Source organism: Diabrotica undecimpunctata, chromosome 7 (assembly GCF_040954645.1).
Source record: "Diabrotica undecimpunctata isolate CICGRU chromosome 7, icDiaUnde3, whole genome shotgun sequence".
Classification (NCBI taxonomy): Eukaryota; Metazoa; Arthropoda; class Insecta; order Coleoptera; family Chrysomelidae; genus Diabrotica; species Diabrotica undecimpunctata.
The window spans coordinates 90,120,051-90,147,624 of NC_092809.1; the positions used below are offsets into that span (position 1 = coordinate 90,120,051).

The 27,574-nt window shown below is 33.7% G+C and overlaps 1 long non-coding RNA gene across 1 annotated transcript; it reads left to right on the forward strand.

Moving 5' to 3' along the window:
- The first annotated feature begins 8,829 nt into the window (after positions 1 to 8,829).
- On the forward strand, positions 8,830 to 9,608 carry LOC140446845 (uncharacterized). The gene is made up of 3 exons (XR_011951519.1): positions 8,830 to 8,963; positions 9,075 to 9,268; positions 9,343 to 9,608. It is a non-coding gene; the product is annotated as an uncharacterized lncRNA (long non-coding RNA).
- Positions 9,609 to 27,574: the final 17,966 nt, after the last annotated feature.

The following is a 27,574-nucleotide window of genomic DNA, read 5'->3' on the forward strand; positions in this document are numbered from 1 at the left end:
TCAATTAGATATGGTATACGGTTTGTTGCATAGGAGAATACGTGAAAAAGTAGCACGTGATAAGATCAATACATTTAGCGAACTCTTAAAAGAATCGAGGCAAACTGAAGAATCGTATGAAAATCCGGAAATAAACATTAAAAACGAAAACGAATCAAAACGGGTACGGTGTAGCTTTTGCAAAAATCCAGGTCACGTGAAGGATGAATGTCGAAAATTGGCCGCAGTCAGAACCAGGGAAGCAGATTCTCGAAAATCTTTGGTTGAGCCCAAACCTAATCCTCCTCTAGTAACTTCTCGTACTAGCCCTAAACCAACCTTTTCCACTTCGAATCAGATTTCGTGTTATGGATGTAAGACTCCTGGATTCATTAAGAGTAATTGTCCAAAATGCAAATCATCCAGTAAATCCTCAGCAGTATCTGAATTTATGCTTGCTGAAACAGTTAATGTCGACCAACAGTTTGCCACAAACCTATCAACTAAACCCATTGTTCAGGTCACTATTGAAGGTCATGTAGGTCATTGTTATCTTGATTCGGGAGCACAGTGCAGTATTGCTGGCTCTCAGCTAAGAGATATCCTCTTGAAGGATGAGGTACCCTTTTCCACAAAAAGTGTAGACATGACCCTAGCGGATGGTAGGACTACTTCTACTACTGTTTTGGTCTTTGATTTAGTTGTTATCTTACAAAACCGCTCTCATAGCATTTCCTTAATTTCTGTGCCCACACACACAAATAGTCGTACCTTACTGGGGGCAGACTTCTTAAGAAAAGCTAACATCATTCTAGACATTCCTAATGACTCATGGTTTTATGGTGATGTCCCTAATATCCCCTACTCATTTGCTCCAGATCCAGCTCAGGTCAGCTCTCCTTGCCAGGTCAATAGCGTTACTCTTGCTCATTTAGAACTACGAGTAGATGAAGGAATTTCTCTATCCTTAGAAGAAAGATCCAATCTTAACAACATTGTTAAGGAAAATTCTGATTTATTCGTATATAATATAGACCCTACTCCATATGCTGAACACTCCATTGTATTGGTTGATGATGTACCAATATCTGTTCCACCTTACCGTATGTCAGAGCCCAAAAGGCAATTACTGCGTCAGGAATTAGATAAACTTTTGGCTCAAGGCATAATCGAAGAGTGTGAGTCCCCATATTCTTCACCCGTGGTACTTGTGCCTAAGAGAGATGGAGGTATCAGATTAACAGTAGACTATCGACGCTTAAACGCAATAACACGTGCAGATAAGTACCCTCTGCCACGTATTGAAGATATTTTGCATGCAGCAAAGGAAACCCGATTTATGACTACCCTCGACTTAAAAAATGGTTATCATCAAATCTCTGTACGAACAGCTGATCGTGACAAAACAGCCTTCGTGTGTCCATTTGGCACCTTTTGTTACACACGCATGCCCTTTGGTATGTGTAACAGTCCCGCTAGTTTCCAAAGGATGATTGATAAATTTCGCGCTGGTCTTCAAAATCTGAATATCCTAGCTTATTTAGATGATCTGATAATATTATCCCCATCCTTCTCTGATCACATAGACGATTTGAAACAAGTATTCAACCGGATGCGCCTATTTAAATTATGTCTAAATAGAGCAAAATGTTCATTCGCCTGTGAGGAAGTCCTATATCTCGGACACATCCTTTCACCTTTGGGTATCCGGCCAAGTGAAAATAAAGTATCTGCCATATTAAACATGACACCACCCCTAAATGTTACTCAACTGCTAAAATTCCTGCAAACATGCTCATGGTTCCGTAGATTCATCGAAAATTTCTCCTATGTTGCTAAACCTTTGTCGAATTTAACCAAGAAAAATGTGAAATGGACCTGGGGAGCAGAACAACAAGAGGCCTTTGAATGTCTGAAACAATTATTGTGTTCCGCCCCAATCCTACGACAAGCTGACTGCAATTTACCTTATATACTTCGTACAGATGCTAGCAATTATGCTTTGGGGGCATGTCTTCTCCAGGGGGAGAAAGAGAACGAACGACCTGTAGAGTATGCTTCGAGACTTCTGACTCCTGCTGAACAAAACTATAGCACTACAGAACGAGAAGCTCTCGCTGTGGTTTGGGCAGTGAAGAAATTTCGAGGATACTTAGAAGGCGCTACTACAATAGTGCAAAGTGATCACCAAGCCTTAAAATGGCTAATGACCTTAAAGTCCCCTACTGGACGGTTAGCTCGATGGGCTTTAGAGCTCATGCCATATGACCTAAAAATAGAATATATCACAGGAAGAAAAAATGTAATCGCAGATACTCTATCAAGGCCTCCCATGACAGAAGTTCCCATCATAGCTGAAGTTCATCTAGTAAGAGTAGATTTTCCAACTCTTAGTGTTGCTGATGTTCGAGAAGAGCAGCTTAATGATCCAGATGTTGCCAAGATTATTAGATGTTTAGAAGATCCCTCTTCTGACACAAGCGTAGATTTCAAGAGGTGGGCAGAAAGAGGATATATCATGAACAATGGGATATTATACCGTTATACTCCTGAAGTAGATGAAGAAGAGCCCCAATTGGTAGCGGCTAGTACACGTATTCCTCACATACTGCATGAGTACCATGATTCCGCTACTGCTGGTCATTATGGAGTGGAGAAGACATATCAAAGAATAATAAAACGCTACTATTGGCCTGGAATGAAGAAAATTATCTCTGACCATGTAAGTAAATGTCTTGAGTGCCAACGCTATAAAGTCTCTAACCTCAAACCCGCTGGTCTCCTACAAACCCCTGTTCAGTCCCAGAGGTTTGAAGTGCTATCTATTGATTTATTTGGGCCTTTGCCCCTCTCTCCTCAAGGTTATACATGGATTCTGGTAGTGGAAGACACTGCTAGTCGTTGGGTAGAATTATTCCCGTTAGAATCTGCTACTGCCGCTGCCTGCGCCAAGTGTTTCATAGACAACATAATCTTACGATACGGAATCCCTCGTCGAGTCGTCAGTGACAACGGTACTCAGTTCGTGAGTGCGGTAATGCAGCAAGTGACGCATTGTTTTGGGTACCAACAGAACCTTATACCTGTATACCACCCGGAAGCTAACCCCGTCGAACGAAAAAATAGAGACATTAAAACTCAGTTAGCTATTCTAACAAATAATGACCATTCGTCTTGGTCTGAAAAGTTACCCGCTATACGGTTCGCGATGAACACTGTGAAGTGCGACTCAACCGGTTTCACTCCCGCGTACCTCACGTTCGGTCGCGAGTTACGAACTCCTGATGATGCAAATCGTGATTTTCGAAGCATCATAGCCAAGGACAACTTCGTGCCACAAATTACGCCCTATCTAATAACTTTGAGTAAAGCTCTTAGTGAAGCCCGCGAGACACATGAACAATCCCAAGATAGACGTAAGAAGTATAAAGACTGCCACCGCCGCTCGGTTTCGTTCGAAGTAGGTGATATTGTGCTAGTCGATTCGCATACACTAAGTGACGCGTCTAAGTCCATAACTTCGAAGTTCGCGCCGCGTCGTGACGGACCCTACAAGGTGACCAAAATGCTGTCCCCTACAACCTATGAAGTTTCACACATCGACACTCCGGATGTTCCTGCTGGAAAATATCATGTCTCAGCCTTGACGCCTTTCCATGCCGATCCAGAAGATCCGTGCCCTGCTCCAGTTCAACCTCTCCGTAGAAGAGGTCGTCCAGTGAAATCCTCAGAAGCCGACCCTCCTGCTCCACTGGTCTCCTGCCCAGAGTCTTTGACCCTTGGGTTAGACGATAGCGAAATGGGCCCCCCTGTTGGAGATGACCTTGCTCAAATTGAAGCTGAACCTGAACCTGACCCTATTGCCAGACGTAGACAACCCCGACCAAAACGTTGTCATTGCTGTCCTGTAGAGCTCTATTCCTGCTTAGACTCTGTTGCCCCACCCGCGAGTCGCCAGGGTGGTGCAAAGGGGGAGGATGTAACAGCCACACCGCTCCATGGCTGAATACCACCGAAGTTACCATAACAGTGTCCACCGAGAGTGAACGGTGACAAGAGACATATATATGTTTTGTTGTTGTAAGATGTAGGTTAAATTGTAATACATGGTTTTCCTTTTAATAAAATCGTGTAAATCAATATTCACAGTCATTACCTAACTATTTTAACTAATACCCACATCACAACCGTTGTTTATTTTCAGACAATATTTGTGGTATAGCACCCAGTGCCCTACTAGAAGTAGGAGTGTTTGCTAAAATTGATATTATTGTTACATATGGCTTTAACTACATTTAAAACACTTACCACTTTGAAGCACATCATCATCATCCTCTTCTGTACAGCAGGTGTCACACTACAAGTATTACCTGAAACTATTATTAAGTGTACAGGAAGACTGCTCAAAATTATTACATCATACTTACATAACAAGTCCATTTCTTTGAACTCTGTAGTGGGAAAGAAGTGAGGGGGGTCAGAGGCTACTGATGGTCCTGCTATTGAGCTTCCTAGCTGGTTGTTATACTATGAGTAAAGCACAGTTACAAATTTAGTACATTTACCTTTTTCAAAGACTGCTGTGCTATCAAAAGTACAGTCGATGTAAGCATATATTGAACATCTAAAATTATGCCTCAGACACAGTAACAAAATGGAAATTAATTCTATAGAATAAATATTTTTTATATTACATACCTTAAAATAGTTAATCCAATATTAATTTCAAACACAAAATATTAATACCAAACACAAAATTTCAGTAAGTATACTATACTATAAACCAACTTTGCGCGCGCTAAAGCATAAACTAAATTTGGCGCTAAAAGTTTAGTCACAATTATGCATCGAGTTAGAATCTAACTCGATGCAATTATGATAAAATTGACAGAATCTTCTTTTTATTCGATGTTTATTCGAAATTTACTTTTACTGTACTAATTTTTCGTGCTTGAGATCAACCTTGTACGAGAATACCCGAAGTATCGTTTATAGAACACAACAAATACTTGAGCATGACTTTGACGTAAGTTCGACTTGGCGGAGCACGTGCTCAAGCACGGGCTTGAGTACCGACTATAAATACGGGGCTAGATAAACAATCATGTATAAAACGAACGATTTGAGATTTAAAAGGACAGTCGAAAACAAGTGTCGATTAATAAACTGTTCGCTTGGCTATTTAAATTGTAACCGGTGTGAATGTTTTAAATAAATTATATAAGTGTAAATAAATGAATATTTAATTGTTTTCTATGTAGATTAAATAAATAAATGTATGTTAATAAACTCGTAGTGTTGTAAAGTGTAGAACATTTTTTATAATAAATAAAGTCAATAAATTAGATTTATAAAAATAGTTCAATATGATACATTATTTTGAAAATTCAGAAATATGTAGTCCTAATGAAACTTTAGTTGAAATGAGTGAAGATCCTGAACAAGGATGCCTACAAGAAATCACTAAAAATTACATGAATGACGCATAGCCTGGGCAGGATCTTGATAAAAATGGATGTGAGATGATGAACAGCAGATAAGTTTTGAGGCCAACGAAAAAGGAATAAAAATCCTTTTAAACCAATGTGGAGGACAGAAAAGAGTAAAGAAAAGAGAATCATGGCTGAAGAGTATTATGGAAGGGTAAAAAATGAAGCTGGAAAAATTGTGTGTGGCGTCAAAAGGTCTAAAAGAAAGATGAAACCTCGTTGTTTAGTTTATGTAACAAACAATTCAGTTTTTCAATGCCATAGAATTAGGGAAAAATTAGGAAATCGATTTTCATAGATTATCGGCTCTGGGACGAATATCGAATTGGGACGAGCGCCGCATTTTCATTAAGCAATTAGTTGACAACAGAAATGTATTATGTAGAAAAGTAGAGTCAGAAAGTGTATGGCGAAAGGGTTTTTTATACTGTCATTTAAAAGTTGATCAGAGTCAAGAAAGAATTCGTGTATGCAAAAAGATGTCCACAGAATCGCAGTGTTTACTATGGATGTACAGGCTGTGCTTTTATGCCAATCATTGAAGGCATTTGCTTTATACTATCGAACCAAATTGAAAGTACATAATTTCACAATTTATAACCTCAAAACTAATAACGCATCTTGTTATCTCTGGGATAAATCTGAGGGAGGGGTAACTGCTGCATTCTATCCAATGCGCTATGCCTTATTTCACAAAAAACGGGATTGACTATAACTCAAACTGTGTTATAGTCAATCAATAGTTATACTCACTTAAGTGATTTGAACAAAAATTTCTATTTAGTCAAGGATGTTCACTGATCTACAAGAGATTAAATCTGTCTTGTAAAGAGATGTACATATTTTTTATGATAGCCTTCCTCACTACATGAAAAAGTCACAGCACTATTTGTAGCGGAAGTGTGTGCTCATGTATTTTAAAATATTGTATGTTATTATGAATAAATGTTTGCGTTTCTACATTGTTTATTTCTATTTTCCTAAATCTTTCTTTCAAAATGAGCAGACATTTATTGTTATAATTTTGATACTTATAATACACATATCACTATCAAATGAATAACTGATCCAATAATAATTAATACTTAATTATTAATTATTTTTAACAATATATTTAGCGACAATTATTAATTTTCTTTCCTAAATGCCAAGGGTAAGGAAACTACGTAAATTCTGAAAAAGCAAGAAAACCACGTAAATATAAATGGACTAAAATGGATAACCTTGTATTTCACTGGTTAAAAGCAATAATAACAATTTACACATACAATTTTAGTATGTTTATGGTGAATGTAATATTATTACAAGTGTTTCAAGAAATTTTATGAAGCATTCTATTTCAAGGTGGCTAATCAGTTTTTACTCTCTCCTGTAAAGTTTGGTTTTGTGATATACGAGGTTTTCTATTTAAGGCGACGATATGTCCTGTTTTGTGTATTGTGTTAAACAAGTCTACTAGAATGTCTAAGGTTTCTGTTTGTCTAATTTTGCTGTTTTAATGCCATTTAAATTTCCTCCTTGAATCTTTCAGCCACACCATCTTTTACTTCCATTTGTTCTGTCCTCTAGTCTTTGAACAACTCATTATATATTCTGTCTCTTTAATTTTTCGTTAGTATTTAACACTAGTTTCCTATTTGTCTCTTTCGATATTCTCGGTTTTCTTTTGCTATTATTGTGAGTTAATTCTTTAACTTTTCTGGATGTGCCAAAACTATCATGTCTTTTCTGGCATTCATCCATATTATAATACTTTAAAGAGGCTTTTATATCTCTCACTTTCTCAGTTAGTTAATTAAGTTAATTTATTCCTTTCATTAAGATAGTTTATTTTGTTGTTGTAGATGTTCCATTCAGAACTTAGAAGACACATGTAGTACAGATGCGACACAACAGTGGGGAAAATTGAAAAAAGATAACACTGTGTTTTGGACATTATAGTTTCTGGTGCAGAAGGATCAGAACTGCAATTAAGTTTGTCAAAAAGTGAAAACCTTAATTTAGTAGAACAAAAGTGTCACGAAGTAGTAATTTATTACAATTAGCTATGTACCATGATATTTTTAGTAACGATTGTAACAAAGTTGTTACCTTTGTTTGACATTATTATAAGTTTTACAATAGAACTGAGTGATGATTTAATAAACTTGTATAACAAAGAAATATTTGTTGCTGATGAAAATGGCATAAATTTATGTAGAGCAACTATTTCTTAGTCTAGTGAAATGTGGTAGAATGCTCGAAAAATGGGGATTACTGGGACTACTTGCTACAGTGTTTACACTTATTATAAAAATAAAAATCCAAACTGGGTTTTGAAAATAAAATCTCTATTTGACACTCACTTCAAGGGCAACATTGCAACTCATCATGGAAAAATATTTGAAGGAGAAGCTTTAGACACCTATCAACAACAATCGGGCAACAAAGTTGAATATATTGGCATTATTGTACCATCAAGAAGTGCTTCATGGTTGGGTGTAAGTATTGATGGAATAGTAGACAAAAATGTTGTGTAGAGGTGAAGTGTCCTTTTGCAGGCAAAACCAGAACTTGCTGTGATGTGATAGAAGACTTAAAATACCTGAATATACATGAGATAAAATTAAGTTTAAAGACCAACCATCAATATTATGGCCAAGTACAATTGCAGATGTTAAGTGGATTAGATCTCTGTCACTTTGTCATATATTGCTCCTATAATAAATCCAGTATTATAATTGAAATACCATTTGACACCCACTCCACAGGAGAGATGTTGTCAGTAATTAAAAATGCATATTTTTATAAAATTTGACATGTTTAGTGTAATATGTATAATTAGGATAAATTTTATTTTTAATATATTTGATTTTTTGGCTTTTTATTAGTGTAAAAGGAATACAATCAGACCTATTCCGTAACTCATTTCGATGATAGAAATGAGTAAAATCGAATCGAAATTGTCAAGTCGAATAGAAATGGTCCTAAATGATATTCCATAACTTTTTTCATTTCTACAATCGAAATCGTAAATCGAAATTGATTTCGACAGCGTTTATTCTGTCGAAATGACTTTTCGATATCGAAATTTGATTTGCTAAAACTTCAAATTTTATTTTTATATTTGAATTAAAATTGTATTCCTAAGTTTCATTATGGATTTTCAATTTAATTTCGGTATCAATCTTGGAATTGAAATTGAAGAAGAATTACAAAGGTAAATAGAACATTTTGTAATAAAAAAAATGTGATATAGGTATAACTTTTTGTATCGGAAATATTTTAAAAGATACATGTGTATTTGTTTATCAATTATTTTTTTGTTTCTGTAGGCAAATATTCAATCTTCAAAGACGAACTGTTAGGGATGCAAGTAATCCTTTCGAAATCCCTGAAGACTTGTTTAAGGGCTTGTACCGTTTGCCTAAAGAAATAGCAATGGACCTTATAAATGAAATTGAACCTTTTTTGGCCGAGAAAAAAAGAATTACACATGTACCGAATCATTTAAAGGTAAAGCAACTTAAGATATAACTTATTCATTAAATATTGTTATGTGTACTATAATAAAGTATACTTGTATATACTAAGTTATATGAGGTATTTAAATAAGTTTGCTTTCAGGTTTTGTGTGCTTTACATTTTTATGGCCAAGGCAATTATCAAAAAGGTGTTGGACAAGACTTTTTATTGGGTATGAGTCAGTCAATAGTTAGTCGATATATAAAAAATGTTATTGAAATACTTTCAACTCAAATAAGTAAAAGGTACATTAAATTTCCCAGTACAATAGAAGAGAAACACATAATAACTCAAGGGTAATTATATTTACTTATTTGAATCTGTTAATCTGGTTGATCAGAAATTGTTAAAAATATGGTTTAAATTTTAGCTTTATGGCCAAATTTAACTTCCCAGGAGTAATAGGGTGCATTGACTGCACACATATTGCTATAGTGGCACCTGCTGTAGATCATCCTATACATCCAGGTTTTGCATACCTGAACAGAAAGGGATTTTACAGTATTAATTGCCAACTGGTATGTATTAAAATTTCATAAATTTAGGACAACCACTAACTTATATTTTGCTTAGATATGTGACTCAAATTTGAAAATTTTGAATTGCAATGCAAGATATTCTGGATCCATGCATGATTCAGCCATATGGAACATGTCTAGAATTTCTTTACATATGGAAGAAAGATACAATCATGACGAACGAGGATTCTGGTTGTTAGGTATCCATACTAAACTTGTTTTTTGAATAAATAATTGTTAAATATATTTTTAAGTGATTCTGGCTATCCTTTACAGCCTTGGCTACTAACTCCAATAGAAGGAGCTCAACAAAATACTCCAGAAGGAAGATATACTTCTGCACATACCACAGTAAGAAACTGTATTGAACGGTGCAATGGAGTGTTAAAAATGCGTTTTCGTTGCCTATTAAAGCATAGAGTTTTGCATTACAGTCCTGTCAGAGCTGCCCATATATTTAATGCATGTTGTGTATTACATAACATTCTTGTGTCAAACAATATAGAGCCAGACGAACATCTATTTGTAAATGACCTGGAGGAAAATTTACAACAAAATAATTGTAAGTTTGCTGTTGCTTGACAATGTTTGACGGTGTTTTCGGCGATTTCTTGACGGTGTTTAGAAAGCATAATAAAAATTAACATACTTTTGTATAAAACTTAAATTTGTATTTTTGTTGTAGTACCAGAAGATGATAGATTGGCTGCTGGCAGAAGAGTAAGAAGTCAGTTAATACGAAATTATTTCAATTAAGATTTAAAATTTGTATTTTTTATTTTTTTTTTATCAAATAGACCCTTGAAGTTAAAGTGCACCGGATATATTAGTTGAATTTTTGACCTATTATCATTCTTTTATGTTTAATGTTGTGTAAATAAATGTTTTTATGTATAGCAGTTGCTATCAACACAAGTCCTCACAGACACTTCATCTAAGGAATAGCAACCCCAGTGTAGTCTTGTGTTGCCATGTAATTAATTCCTTTTGTAACTTAAACATTATAGTTTATAATTTTAAAAAATGTAACTCAAAGTTAATCAAATAATATTTAAAGGGTTTTTACCCACATATTTAGTGGCTTCAAACATGTACATCCAGATAGTACTGATGATGGAATATTAATTTCGAAAACGTTCTGTGATGTAGCCCGATAGGGTTTTTATTATTATATATTTTATAAAGGAATTTTATAAAAAAAAGTTTTTATGTATTTTTAAAAAATAAATAAACCGGTAAAAAAATGTGTATTTTATTTATTTATTCAGCAAGTCATAATACTAAAATAAAATAATAATTGCTACCTATATATATTTTAACTATTTACATTATTTTACTACCTATATCTAAAATTATATATGTTGGACACTTCTCACAGTAACAGAATAGATAAATATACATTTGCCTAAAATGTTGTTGTAAAAAGGTTGTCAACAGAAGTATCACTTTGTGCATCATCATCTGCAACATTAAGTCCTAATTCTACTTCCCTAATCCTAATTTCTCTATGCCTTAAGTCTAATTCCCTAGATTTATTTTTAGCTTCTAGTAAGCGTATATTTAATTCTAATTCCTTTAATTGAAGTTCTTTTTCCTTATATTTATTGCCAGTCTCAGTCTTAGCCGCAGAATCAATTAATTTATTAATTATATCGGCAGTCTGCTTTTGTCCTTCCATATAGGCTTCTGCCGCTTTCTGCAAATTGGATGACTTTCCTGAAAAAATAAAATACTGTGTTGCACATTTACACAATTTTTTAATTTAAATTACAAACAAAAATCACTTTCTACTGAAATGCAGCGTACCTTTTACAATAGATTTTTTTTTAATTTATGAGAAGGGTTCACAGATCGACCCAAATATTGCAGAAATTCTTCATTGTCAACGTTTCCTCTCCCAGGATTTATTGTGCTGCAACCCTCTGTGGCCCCAGCAATTTGTTCAAAATTTTGGGTTTCCTCGACAACTTCAAATACTAGGCATTCAGGTGGGCTATTATTATCCTGTATTACTTCCAGTGATTCGCTGTTTGAATTCATATTAATACCTATCTCATTTACATCTGCCCCCGTAACTGTAATATATGACAGGGCAGCCATTAGTTTCTCCTCTACAGGAGTTAATATTTTTGAGCCTGCTTCACCCCCGCCCGTCTTATTTTTAGCTCTAATAGCATCACGGGCCTTTTTCTTGGTATGGCTTTTCCAGTCAATAAAAGTCTAAAAACAATCATAAATTTAATAGGTGCCTGTATTACCAAATCTTTATATAATACTGTATAATATTAAACACAACTAATTACCTTTTTCCATTGCAATTTTAATTTGCTGGGACCACAACCCATAGCATTTAAAGATAAAGTAAGCTCATCCCATAATTTTTCAACAAGCTTGTTGTTAGCTTCTGAAGGCTTGGTTTTTCCGTGAAGCAAAATTTTATTTTTTGTAAAAAAATCCACCATATAATTTAGTTGTTCTACAGATACTTTCTTCTTGCTTGGAGTAGCCATTGAGATTTTATAATTAATTTAAAAAATGGATTCAAATTCAAATTTATCTATCAATCTGTCATTCCCTATAAAATTCGACGTTGCCACTGTTTTTAAACCGAGGGAAATCGAAATCAATGTTTTCGATTTGTGTTTTCTTCGACCCGGGTTATAGAATACCGATCCAAGCAGTGATCGATGTGAAACATTACGATTCACAAAGATTTCGATTCGACTGGAGCATTTCGATTCGATCTGAGGAACGTTATAGAATAGCACAGATTGTGTTATGTTATGTGAACCTACCTTAATATTTGTAAACCTACCTTAACATGAGTGACAGGTGAAGGAGATGGATAGCGGACAGGAGGGAAAAAAGATGGCTCGTTAGATATAATCATGTATTAAGTTTAGTTGGTCTGTAATAAAAGATAGGTATTAAAAAGAAACTGGTCGTCAATATTATTAAAAGCCCACAGAGACAACGTAACACAATGTTAAAGAATTAAACACATAAAATGTAATTTTAAAACAGCTCAAATTGTATATTTATCAAAATTAAGAATTGGTGTGGCAAGATTTACAATTAATGCAATAATATTTACAATTGAGTCTATATATAAATTGATTCATCCTTTAAGAACTTTAAAAATTTTCATTCGTTGAATTGTCCTTTCTACACGAACACGAGCTGCAGCTATTTCAGCAGTTGATATCTTGGGCTGAGAATTGCTTTGTTTTGAAGTTCTACCCCCACATACTTGGCTTACAAATGTAATCAAACCTGAAGGTGCAATACCAATAAGTACTTTTAGTGTGTGCTCACCTTTATAATATGAATAGAACATTATGTGGCACTTTAAACACCTATTTTTTCCATAGGAATATCTGTGCAATCAAGTATTATTCGGGTATTAAGATACTTTTATACAAAAATACAAATAAACATCTAAACGAAAGGTCAATTTTTAACTTTACAAACACTAGTATACTCGGTTCGCTATCTCCAGTCCGAATTGTCTATAGTTTATTTTTATGAACGAGAGAGTAATTAGCATAATTTTAACTGGTACCTCCGACCACTCCATGGGCGTGCTCAAGATTAATTGAAAAATTACTTTGAATAATTGTAAAAAATAAATGAATTATTTCAGTGTTATAAAGTGTTATGTGTATGTAAACAAAAGTGACCTCTTTTATCACACACTATATTAGAACTGACTGGCCTACATTAAAAAGGGTTTTAAAAAATTCACATTTTTTTTTAATTTTTAAAAATTACAAAAGAGAAAAAGAGTTTTTAAAACCGTCTAAGGTATGTTAAATAGATGAATAAAAATATTAATATAAAACTTACAGCTACTTGTTACAAATCCAAATCAGATTCAGAAGATGAACTTTCAGAACCAAGATTTATAATAACTGGCTCGATCATTTTATCAGTAATATTGTCCAGCTTCCACATTTTTTCCTCTTCTTTAATAGTGTGATTTACTGCCTTTTCCCAGTTTTCAGGTTTTACATTATTTACGGCCTCCAAAAACAACTGTTTAACATCATGAATTTTAAAAGTGGTATTTTTTCTTGAAACTTCACTCTTTATCTGTGCCCATACCAGTTCAGTCGGGTTTAATTCACAATGATATGGTGGGGATCTAAGTACTGTCATTCCACGATTTTTGGCAATTTCATCAATTTCGTATTTTGTAAATTTTTCTTTATGAAGGGCACACAACGAATAAAGTTCCTTTCTTATAGATCCGGGATGGTACGTAATATTTTTTGAACTCAGCCAATTCTGCAAGTCTTTTTTTAACCACTTGGTTGTGGGCAGTCCGTCTATAAGTCTGGAGTGATAACTTGCATTATCCATTACTATTACACAGTTCTTAGGAAGAAGATCTATCATTTGTTCGAACCATTCTTGAAAGACATCAGCGTTCATGTCTTCATGGTAGTCACCGGTACGAGTTGATTCAAAAGTTAATAAACCACCTTCAACAAAACCGTCTGAACTGCCAATGTGTACTATTATCAGCCTGCGTCCCTTTCCTGATGGTGGGTTTAAACCAGTAGATAAGTTATTTACAAAAGCGTGCCTTTGACTTGTAACAGTTTCATCCTGCCAAAATTTATTTGGTGTATGACCCTCGTTAATCCATGTTTTATCAAGATAAAATATTTTTCTTTTTTGGTTTCTCATTTCCTTTATGGTTCTTAGAAAATGTCTTCTCCATATGACAATATCGCTTCTTTCTAATAAAATAGACTTTCTGGGATTCTTTTTCCAGCGGAAGCCTATTTCTTTTAAAAGTTTCCATAACGTACTTCGACTCATTTCTGGGTAATCCTTATCATCACGAACTGAGACAAGAACTTTATCCAATGTTGGAAATTCTTGTCTAAAGAAGAATGCATGCACTTTCCGTCGAAGTCCTTCTTTAAAATGATATTCTATTTGAAATTTTGGTTTCCCTGGAGCATTACGTGGCATTTGAAAACTACCACATTTCTCTTCTTTAATAACTCTGTAAATCGTAGATTTCCCAACACCAAGTGTACTGCTGACTAACTCAACGGTCTCATCAACACTTTCACATAAACGTTTGTCTGTAAATGATTTAAAACAATTAAATATTAATGTTTTTTCATTAACTGTTAAAGGACCAATTTTTCGGCGTTTACACGGCACTTCCAAATTTTCCATAACACTAGTATACACAATAAACTGCACCTTGCAACTGAAGTACCTACTTTTAGTGAACTGTTAAGAATTTTGAATACGCCACTTGGACCTTCCTACAAACTGGAAAAACCCACTATCACATTTTCTGTGGAATAAGTTTAGAAGGTAATTATCTAGTCAATTACTGTCGTAGATTTCTGGAATTAAAGAATTAAATGTTTGATTGTTGAAACCCTTACTTCGTGGAATGCACTCATTTCAGATAAAATAAAACGTTTTATTTTATCTAAAGAATTAAACTTTGTTTTGCAAATAGGTAGGTACTTATAAAACTTTTATTGGTTATATATAACCAATAAAATAAACATCTTACATTTCTTGCAAATTCATTAGTACCTGTTAACCTCCATCACTCCGACACTGGCAACCTTATTTAGGGATTAGTAACCCTCACAACTATTGTATTCTATTCTGCTCCAACCTTTATACCTGGTGGCCATAGTCAATTTAAAATTGTTTTCCTATATACTTCTGTAAACTTGTTGACAAATATCTGTTTTTCATTGAGTCACCCGTATCAACAGTTTAGGGATTTGCATACATAATTTATTGTTTTATTACTCTCTCATACATAAAAATACAGTATAGTGAATTTAGTAATTATTTTTTTGCGAAGTTAGTTACTTTTTGACAGACGAAGTGGCTGGAAATTTCTATACAACCAAGCACACGTACTTATAGCCAATATTAATAGTAAACAAACTAAATAGTATATAAAATAGAACTTTATAAATTACCGACAATCAATATTTATTTATTTGCATCATATATAATAAATAGTTATGTTAAATTATACCAATTAAAATATATCTTTTAAATATATACTACCCAAAATGTTATGGGGTTAGTATACACTTCCACTATTTAGAATAATTCTTCTTTTTTTCAAAGAAAGAAGTCTGCATTAGTAGTATACTTGAGCTATTAATACTGAGAAATAGGAATTGTTGTGTTGTAGGTTTCCGACAATGAATCTGTCAAAATATGCCCGAGCTAAACGAATGGAGTATATTATATGCTGCCGTAATGATAAGTGTAAAAGTTTGGCATCTTTCTTTTCTAGTATACTGGCATCTAAACATATTTTATCAAGTAGAATAATTGTCTAAATCCCTGTGAATACATTCACATATCGTCGGTACAAAGCCAAAGTGGAGTATCTGCAAATTTGGCTAGTTTGGGGTTTTGTTGCATGTTTACATTATTTTACGTTTTCTTCGCAATGCCAGAACGACGTAATTGAATTTAGTTATGAAAATGATTTTAAACCTCAATTCTCATTTGGCGTATAGCAAAACGAATGGTGATTTTCAAAACCAAAATGAAACATATACATACGCCATTTCAGTCTAGTGATAACTCAAGGTTCCTTTCAAAACCAAAGTGGCGTATGTATCGATGCGTCATTGTGTCATTGTAACTGTCACGGCAACCTCGTGCAACAATACTTATTATAATCTTGTTAAGTCGACGTATCTAACGGTTGATTTTGTCCAGTGTACAAATATGTTGAGTTTATTTCGTGTTTTATTGTTTGTTTTGTACTATTTAGTGGCCATAAAAAATATTACTTTTTAATACCTTTACGTATTAATTCATACTAGTAAGAATGAAAAGATACCAACCAATGCATGGTGGGGTGAAAAGAAGATCAGAGGTTATGCTTCAACTTTGTAGAAAGAAAGTGAGTACCTATTAAAAAGTTTCCTAATTCCGAATATTGTTAAATAAAATAAGTAAATTAATTATCATTTTGTAGAAATCATGTGAAAATTCAACGGATAATGACTATGTGGACACTAACAATGTTGAATTAGATAAAACAAAATTAAATGATGCCGATGTTTCAGCTGAAAGAAATACTATTCAATCTCAGACTTTAAAACAGGGTAATAGTAGGAGCCAAGAAAATGTTGTAAGATAATACAATTTTCAGACTTTTTTCCATCTAATGTAGATTTTTTAATAATTAATTTGCGACTGCTGCTTTGTAGACTTCCTTGGAAAATCTGGAATGTTCTACACACACACACACACACACACACACACACACACACACACACACACACACACACACACACACACACACACACACACACACACAGGACGTTCCTTTGTCAGAGAGAGGAAAACATAACATTTCCTCAAAAACTGTCTTACAAGCCCAACTAAACGAAATGGAAAACGTAGTAGTTGACATTACACAACTACCAGTTCAAATCGAAGGAAAGGTAAGGTAATTTTACCACTACTTCTAAGTTATAACTCAAGGTGAAGTTGAAATCAATGTACCTATAGATACCTACTTTTTTAGGAATCTGCCATAGGTAGTTTTACAGAGGAGGAACTTGGCCAGGAAGATTATCTAATGACAAGTATTGAACCTGACGACATCGATACAAATATTTTACTCGATAATAAAGATGACGAGCATGCGGTAAATATATTTGTTACGCTTCATTCTGGTTTATTTTTGTTATCTAATAATAATAGTATTGTTTGATTGTGATCTACTATCATTAAATCTAAATAATTTGCTTTTGTTTTAGATTTATGTAGTAGATGACATGACAGGGATTCTTAGTAGAGAAGAAAATAATAGCAATATTGATAATAGTATTTTAATAATACTGGAATCTAAGGAATCTAATGCACAACTACCATGCGACAAACAAGATGAGATTAGTTTAGGTGATATTAATTTAAATGATGCTAACATAATCCAACTAGAGCATAAAGAAAGACGAGAGGAAGAAGAGGTACAGAACAACCCAATAGTACATGAATCCAAAGAATTATCAGGTATGGAAAGTTGATAAAATATGCGCAATTTTATTTCTTGTTAATAAAGGTTTGTTTTTTTTTTAAATATTGTCCTTTGTTTTTTGCAGGTAACGAATTTCCGCCAAAAAAGAAGTGTAATCCGGCGCTTTGGAAGAAAAATATTAGAAAATCCAGCCGTTTGAGGGGTGAGAAATACATAGGAAGCAAAGGTTTATTAAAAAGTGCTCGACCCATTACTGTAGAAAAAGCTCCAAAAAATATTTAGATTCGTCCTTAAACATTTCTATAATGTACAGAATGTTTGTAGAAAAAAATCCAAATAATCCTGTCAGTTTGGAAAAATACAGACAGGTTTTTAATGATTATAATCTTGGATTTTTCGTTCCAAAAAAGGACCAGTGCAGGAAGTGCTTAAATTTTCATAGTGCGAGTGAAAGCACTGCAGAGATGCAGGAGGAATTCAGACTGCACCTCCAAAAACGAGATGATGCTCGAGGTGAACGGGATAAGGATAAAAAAATGGCTTAATCTGAAGAAAGAACTCTCTCTTTTAATTTTGATCTACAGGCAGTACTGAATACGCCAAAAGGACCAGCAGGTCAGATTTTTTATCTTCGAAAGTTTGCAGTTTACAATTTAACAGTTTATAATCTTGGTAACCAAGAAGTTATGTGTTTTTTATGGGACGAGAGTAATGGACGAAGAGGAACCAACGAAATCGCAACCTGCATTAGGAAATATATTTTACATCAAGAAAATATCACTACTGTTAACACGATGTCGGATAGTTGCGGAGGGCAACAAAAAAACTACATTTTTTCCACAATGATTATAAATTTATTGAGCGAAAGTAATGAACTAACAATGATAAACCATAAATTTTTTGAAACTGGGCATACTGAAATGGAGTGTGACAGTATTCACTCAAAAATAGAGAAGAAGTCTAAACACATTCCTGTGTACACTCCGGAAGAATGGGCCCAAGTAATTCGAAGTGCGAGGAATAAACCCAGTCCTTTTCAAGTAACAGAAATGAGTTTTGATGAGTTTTTGGACTTCAAGTCATTATACAAGGCAAAATTACGAGGCTTACCCTGGAGAAAAATATGCCACGTGAGGTACTCTAAGTCTGAGGAAGGAGTAAAAGTGTCATACAAAACTGATTTCCGTTTGGATTTCACTGAGGGATTTATCGTCAAACCATCACAACAATACAATAAAAATATTGCCAAAGCATTTGACAGAAACCTTCCAATATCAATAGCTAAACAAAAAGATCTGTTGAGCATGTATGCGAACAATTCCAAAGATTTACGAAAATTTTTACAACTTATTAAACGTTGCTGCTAATGAGAGAGACTGTCTGCCAGAACCAGATGCCACTGAAGACACCGATCATGAAGATTAAATGCATATTTTATTTTACTTATTAATTTGTGAAAATATTATCCTAAATAACTCTCCTTTTTAAAATAAACATATTTTTATAAAGTATTAATTGTTATTTTGATCCCTAAATACTTGACCTAAGTCCTTGGCAAAAATTACATTACAAAGCCAAACTGACGTATCTAACACAACGTCCAGTTTTTTTTTTTTAATTTCAAAATGTTTGTCTTTTTTGGTTAAGTTTTTGACTTATAAAATTTAATAATAATAATAGTGCCTGTGTAATAGTGCCAAATGAATAGAATACGCCCAACTAAGATAAGAAAAAAGCAAGCTTAAAAGTTGCAACAAAATTCAAATCCAATTTTCTCAAAACGTCAAATTTTCAGATACGCCACTTTGGCTGTGTACCGACGATATCTAGTTGTTTTCAGTATATCTTCCAATGTGGGTTTTCTACATTCATTTATTATTGAGGTGATTATTTAGTAAGCCGGAACTCCTCAAAAATGCCCAATATTTTGTGGCCTTAGCCGAAAAAGTGAAAAAAACCCTCAAATTTTAATGTTTTCTTTGCTGTAAAATAGTAAAAGTGCCCAAATAATCAAAAAATACAGAAAAAATACCAAAAAAGGTATTATGAACCAAAAAAAAATTACACAAAAAGCAAAGAAAAGTATATATTCATGTCTTAATAAAAAAAACGTAACTAAAACATATTAAATATCACTGTTTTTTACTGTTAAATTACGAAAAAATGCGTGAAATTGTTTAAAATAATCAAGATTTTTAATATTTCAAAACAATATGACGGCCATGCGCAAGAAGTTAAATTTTATTAACATTTGACATTGTTGCCAGTTTTAACTTTTAAAAGATCTAAAAATTTCATGAAAATTACTTACCTTAATAAACATGTGGATGCAATCTTAATAACCACGTGCAAAACGAGTACCAGTTAACCATCGTCTTGGAAGAAATCCCAAACTCGTCATTTACGAATTCTTGCCTAGGCGGCTTTAAATGTAATAAAGTTGCCACCAACATAAATATTTTCTCTACCGGCAATTTACTTGATTCCAAAAAGGTCCCTTCCTTTGCCGATAGACTAAATCCACACTTTTGTGTGCTTTTTTTTTTCTTGGGACAAGTTTATTACATTTAAACCTACTTTCGGCAACTCAACTCATTGCCGCACCGACACACCATTTTGTCTTTAATAACACCGTGTTTGATCATAAAATCTAGGGCACTACCGTTATTCAAACACAATGCGAAACTTTCCGTAAACCTTAATTTACATCCACCATACTCCATTTTGTCTTCCTTTCGTGACGAACAAACAAGAAATGAGTTGAAAATGCCCCACCTATTCCCCACCAATATTTTAAACACAATTGCCAAATTTAGATGTTTGCAAAAATATTGCAAATCTATAGTACACTTTAATGCAAAATGTATCCTTATTTTCATATGAAATTATCTTTTATCGTCTAGACGGCAACGCAGCTATAAGAAAATTTCATTCAGTTCGATTAAGGTCGGGTATTTTCGTTTTGATATTGCGCGTTATAAAAAAATATAGGTTCACAGAGAATTCGTAGATTGACACCTAACCGTTAAAAGTCTATCTGGGAATCCCCCAATATGGATTTATTTAAAATACTACATGTATTATATATACATAAATTACTCTGTGAATCCCACAATATTTATTACTATAAAATTCATATTTTCTTTTACATTTTATTATTAAGAATGTAAACAAATAAACCAAATCTAACCTAACACTGATAAAAAAGCAGTAATATAAGCAGTTATAATATAATTAAAAATTAAAATTTTTATATTTCATAAGAAAACATGACATTAAAACTAAACAACGTGACCAAATCTAACCTAACGCTGGTAAAAAAAAGCAGTAATAAGAATAAAATTTTGTAATATAATTAAAAATCAAAAATTTTATTTTTCATAAGAAAACATGATAATTAAACGTAAAGTAACGTAACCAAATCTAACCTGACCCTTGTAAAAGAAGCTATAATTTTCAATTAAAAGTAGGTAATAATAAAATGTTATTTTAAAGTCCAATTTTAAGGTAAATTTTTATTTTTCATTAGAAAACATAATTTTGAATAACTATGGCAACACTCTTGACCATAAGAAACAGTTGTCATTCCTGTCATTTCTTGTTGTTTCATGGTAAATAATGGCGAATAATGGCGATGGCTTTTAAAAATCGAGCATATTTTAAATGGAAATTACATCAAAAAGAACGTTTTCCACCGAATAAAAATCATTGCACAATCATTAGTAAGTGAAACAGAATTCATTAAAATAAATTTCATCTCCGTAGACATCTTTCCGGCTTATCACACTAGTACCGGGTAGCGCTTAGGTAGTACTTAGGGTAGCGGGTATGAACTCCTCTGGATAGTCCTATCAGGGAAAATGAATCAATCCCTACCCTCCGCAGATTTGAGGGGTTTCCTGACCCGGGAAACTAGTACAGCTCGTCAAGAATTGCAATGTCTCTGAGTTTTGACAAGAATATAAATTTGGAGGGGAGGATCCGTCAGTAGCCCGAATATACTCAGTTCCATTTTGTTAGCAGAAGCAAACAGATCAGACGCATATCAATTACACTGGTGTAGGACTTATTAATCCGATTCCGTTACAATGGAATTTAAATCAAAAGTTCATCGTAAAGTTTTGAGTGGTCAATCTCGTGAAATTATAGCAAATGTGATATATTTTATGAAACGAGAAGCGGAGGCTAAACATCCGATAATAGAACTAACGAAAATTAAAGAACGTGTTTCGCGCGCAACGGGTGATAGTGTTGGTTTTGTAAAGCAAATTTCAAAGGAAACGAGATCAGTTGAAGAAGGTGAAAGTGATTCGTTTCATACACCTAATATTAAAAGACAAAAAAGTGGGACCAAAACTAAGTTGGATAATATGGATAAGGAAATTCTTCGGAGATTTGAAATAAATTTTCACGTCCACGAAAAAAAAGTTCCTACGTTGAGAGGCATACACAGGAAATTTGTCAATGAAATTAATTACACAGGATCGTATGAAAGTTTACGAAGAGTATTATTACATAAAATTGGTTTTCGTTGGCGAAAAACTCAGACAAAGAAAAATTGCTTATGGAAAAACCTGACATCCAACAAAAAAAGATAGCTTTTTTGCGAAGTATTAAGAGGTACAGAAACGAAAATCGTCCTATAGTATACATGGACGAAACATACTCTTGTCACACATTCACGATCGTTTGCGTAAGCCTATCTCTAAAGGACAGAGGTTAATAATAGTTCATGCAGGAGGAGAAATGGGGTTCATAAAAAAGTCCTACTTAAAATTTAAATCAAATTTAAAAACTGGTGATTACCATAGTCAGATGAACTTTAGTTTTCAAGTTGTTAAATTATGTTATATATATATATATATATATATATATATATTATTTTGACTTGCTACAAACGTGTATTTTATATGATGAAGTCCACAACGGCAGACACGGCGGAGAAGAATACCTTCGGTATGGCGTGGATGGCGGAAGTGGCAATCCCCTGATTTTAGGGATTGTATAGAATCACTCGCCAACCCGCTTGGCAAGCGTGGCGTTTTAAATATGCTAAATCCTCCCAAGTTGAAGATGTCGAGTATCAATACGAAATTACCCCAGGTGAGTAGAGTTAAACACTCAGAATCTCACACTAAACAATCAGTCAGCCTCATGGATTCTGGGGGAGGCAAATATTCGACAATCAAATAAGAAAAACTACCCATCATTGCTTCGTATAGCCACTTACAATATAAGAACTATGAGGACCCAAGAACACCTTGATGAACTAGAACAAGAGCTCTCAAATATCAAATGAGATATAATTGGACTGTGTGAAACTCGCTTACCAAGAGAAGTATGTACCATCTTAAAATCTGGTCACCACCTATATCAGAAAAACTCCGTAGAAAATCATCACATAGGCGGTGTAGCGTTCCTGATAAACAAACGAGCTCCCTATAAAGTAACGAAGTTCTGTGCAGTATCAGAGTCATATATCTTGCCATCGCTTTGAACAGCAGATACAGCTTACAGATAATACATGGATATGCACCGACAGGAAACTCAACAGACGAGGAAGCTGAATCATTTTACGAGGATCTGACAAAAGCATCGATGCAACCACCGATGTCCTATTTCAAAAACAAACGGAATACCAAAAAGAGCTAAGCACAAGACTAAAACCAGTAGAGATACTGAGACAAATGGATATAAACGGACTAGCCAATAAAATAAAAGTAACTGTAACAACATCGGTTAAGAAAATATGTTCAAACACGAAAACAACCAAAACAATACAAGATAACTGCAATATGAAAGTACTCAAAGTAAAAAACTCAAACGGCACAAGAAAAATCATATAAATAAAAAATGAGAAAAACGTCACCGTCCGAGACAGAAAGAAAATAAGCGAGGCCATTGAAAAATTCTACACTAAATTATACTCGGCAAATACACAACCACAACAACGACGTACTGAACGAACAATACGGCTCAGAGAAATACCGGACATAACCGACTATGAAATAAGAATGGACCTAAATCAACTAAAAACGAATAAATCGCTCATTGAATGCAGAACTATCCTAAGTCCATTTTTGTCGAAAATTGACTTTCAACGCTATCATCTTTAATTCGGAGTGCCGAATATGAGCGCAGAACTAGCCTATCGCCCTTCCACTCGATCCCCACCTAATGAGAATTTTCTATACTATCCTAATATGTACAACGTATTAACTCTCAGTGCAGAAGTAACTTTTAGAGGTGATCTATACTAAGTCCGTATTTAGTTTGGACATAGACTAGTTCTGCTTTCAATTTTCGAAGTATAGTCCTATAAGTATTAATTAATTGCGGACATAGGTTAGTTCTGCTTTGTATCGAAATAAAAAAAACGATATTATTATTTAAATTATATGTTTACAATGACTTCCAGAACTCAGAAGATAATGTTGTCTGTCAACAATAAAATTGAAGATACTCTAAAGACAGGTAAGAGGAAAAATTAGATTTCAAAACGTAATTATAATTCATATATTTTTTATTGTAGACATCCAAAATCTAGATAAAAGAAGTGCAGCTGAAAGAACTAAGTCACAATCGTTTCCTTCTTTGATAGTTAATAAGAAAAATGAGGAAATTTCTAGAACAGGTAAAGCACAGAAAACTCTATTTAATTCAGTCACCCTTCTAATTTGTCGATTTTACTTTAGAATTTCCCTATGAAAAAATAAATAGAAGTGGCACTCAGCTGATGAATAAAAATGCGTTGCTGCAAGCTCCACCTCTTTTGGCCACACACATAATTTCAGATGAAAACACAGAATTAGGTAATATTCAGAAAATTTCATTTTTGGTAAAATCTACGTACTATATACTAATATTTTGTAGGTGTCCAAAACAAAAAAGTGTCTTTAGATAAAGATGTAGCTCGATTAATGCAAGAAAGTGTTATTTTAAGTCCTCCTTCTTTCTTAGTTCCTTGGGAAACATCAACATATTTTTTTCATATTAAACCTGTTATACAAATATATCCATCTGGTAATATACTGGATAATATTCTTAATTCAAATATAAAAGATAGCTCAAATTTCCGATCAATTCGAAGTAGCCATATGGCCCTAAATGAACGCAATATTTTAGAGGACGATTTACTCCTGTCTGAATCTGATGAAGATCTATTTGCTTCTGATGATGATAGTAATGATCCTGATTATAAGCCAGTAAAAGAAAACTACTCATTTCAAAATCAAGATCTAGTAGATAAAGAAAGTTTATTAGATGGTGATAGTCAAGGTACCTCGGTGACATCTAAGCAGTTAAACACACGCAAAAGACAAAGAAACCCAAGTCAATGGAGAAGAAATAAAATTAAGGCATCCCGTAATCGTGGTGAACAATATGCCGATTGGAAAGGAAATGTCCATGCAAAGAAACAGCAGAAAAATGCTTGCACTAATTGTAGAAATAAATGCAGCGAAAAGATTTCAGAAGAAGAAAGAAGGCAGATTTTTGAAAGTTATTGGCAACTAGGAGACATTAACAGACAACGTGACTTCATTGCAAACAATGTAGATTTGACAGAGAAGGTCAGAACACGCTTGAGAGAAATTAATGAAAAAAAGGAGAGCGATGAGGAAAACAATATTGAAAATGAAGGCAACACAGACAAAAGTAAAGGAAGGAAACGGGTATTTTCTTACAAATACATGTTTTATAATCGTGGACAAAAAACTGTTGTGTGTAAAACCTTTTTTTTTTATACATTAGGAATAAGTGCCCAAGTTGTTAAAACAGTTATAAAAAAAATGGGAAGTACGGGTACAGTTTCAGAAGATCGTCGAGGTAAAGTATGTAAAAACTCTAAACTAGATGATTCTGTCAAGCAGTCAATAAGAGACCACATTAATCTATTTGAAACTGTCGAAAGCCACTACTATCGGAAAAATACATCTAAACGTTTTTTGCCTTCGACACTTAACATAGCCAAGATGTATGGTCTCTATCTTGAATATTGTGAAGAAAAGAATATTAAACCTGCGACTGAAAGTATGTACAGAATAATATTTAACACTGAATACAATGTATCGTTTTTCATCCCTAAAAAGGATATGTGTGATATATGTAACAAATATACAGAAAGCACAATGGAAGAGAAAAATAAAATGGAAGAAGAATACCAGTCACATATTAGAAACAAGGAGGTTGCACGACAATTAAAAAATGCGGATAAAGAAGGAGCTAAGCTAAATAGTGAATTATGTGCAGCAGTTTTCGATTTGGAACTAATCCTACCTGTACCAAAATGCAATATTGGCCTTACTTATTACAAACTGAAATTATCGACGTATAATTTTACGGTATTTAATATGGCTAACGGCGAAGGCTACTGCTACATGTGGTATGAGTCCAACGGAAAAAGGGGATGCTCGGAGATAGGTAGTTGTTTAATCAATTTCATTAACCATAAAGTAGACCGCGGGACAAAGCAATTTTCCTTCTACTCAGATAATTGCGCTGGCCAAAATAGAAACAAATTCCTCTTCACTATGTACAGTTTCTTGGCACAAAAGCTTAATATTGTCATTAGACATACTTTCTTGGAGAAAGGACACACGCAAACCGAAGGGGACTCGATGCACAGTGTAATAGAGAGAGCATCTAAGCATATTCCCATATTTTCCCCTGATCAGTGGTATACATTAGTGCGAACGGCCAAGAAAAACAATCCTTATCATGTGATCGAAATGGACAAAGAAAAATTTCTGGATCTGAAAGCTCTTACTCAAGAAATCACTTTGAATTGGGATCGTGACGTAAATAACGAAAAAGTACATTTGAATAAGATACGCATTATAGGGGCAAATAGCAAATTTCCGAACAAAATTCTTTTCAAACATGATTATCATGAGGAATATAAAATGATTGATTTATTACAAAAAGGTAGAAAGTCAATTAATGTCGATATAAATAATGTTGAGCCGAAACAGTTATATAAAGATTTTCTTACATTGACTAAGAAAAAACATGAACATCTACAATTTTTATGTAACAAGAAAGTGATACCCGTCCAGTACCATGATTTTTATGCTGATTTACCTTATTCAGTTTTACGTACAGATGATTCCGAGTAATAATAATTGCCCTTATGCCTCAGGAATCCATACTTATTTCTTTTTGAATACTTACCTAGTATTAAGATTTTTGTACCTTATTTAAAAAAAATTACTTTTGCAATTAACAGTTAGTGTTATATTATATCTATTTTAGTTACCTAAAATTTTTTGTTTGTTTGTTTCAATAATAAATTTGTTTATTTCGTTTCTGGTTTTTAATTTTCTTTCTTAAGCTCACTATATACAAATCAGAAGTAGCCTAAGTTCATTATGTTCCGGCTCGATTTAAACACATTTAAACATATGTGGACATAGCATATTACCTATAACGAGCAAGATATCCTAAGTCCATAAATTTGTGTTTAACTGATTTTATCGTAAAAAACATAAGCGTTATCGAAAATAGGCTGAAAAAGTTACATGATAATCAATTTTTTTTTTTCAAAATTTTTGTTTAGTTTTACATTAAATAGAAAAATGCTCTCCTGTAAAATTTGTATTTTGTGACTTAGGATAGTTCTGTGGTGGAAAGGTGGAAGAAAAATAGAATAGGTATTAAATATTTTATTTAATAAAGTAATTGATGAAGGGAAGATTCCTCAATAATGGTACAACTCCGAAGTCATTTTACTATTCAAGAAAGGAGACAAAGCAAACATCGAGAATAACCGACCAATATCCTTGTTCTCACATCTGTATAAATTACTAACTAAAATCATAACCAACCGCCTAACAGATAAGCTCGATTTCTATCAACCCATCGAGCAGGCTGGATTCAGAAAACATTTTAGTACCATAGACCACTTGCACACCGTAAGAACACGGTGATAGAAAAATGCACCGAGTATAATGTTCCAATTCATATGGCGTTCGTCGATTTCCATAAAGCATTCGATTCCATCGAATTATGGGCAGTGCTTGAATCTCTAGAAAATGCACGTATAGATTCAAGATACACTAAAAACATATATGAAAATGCCACCA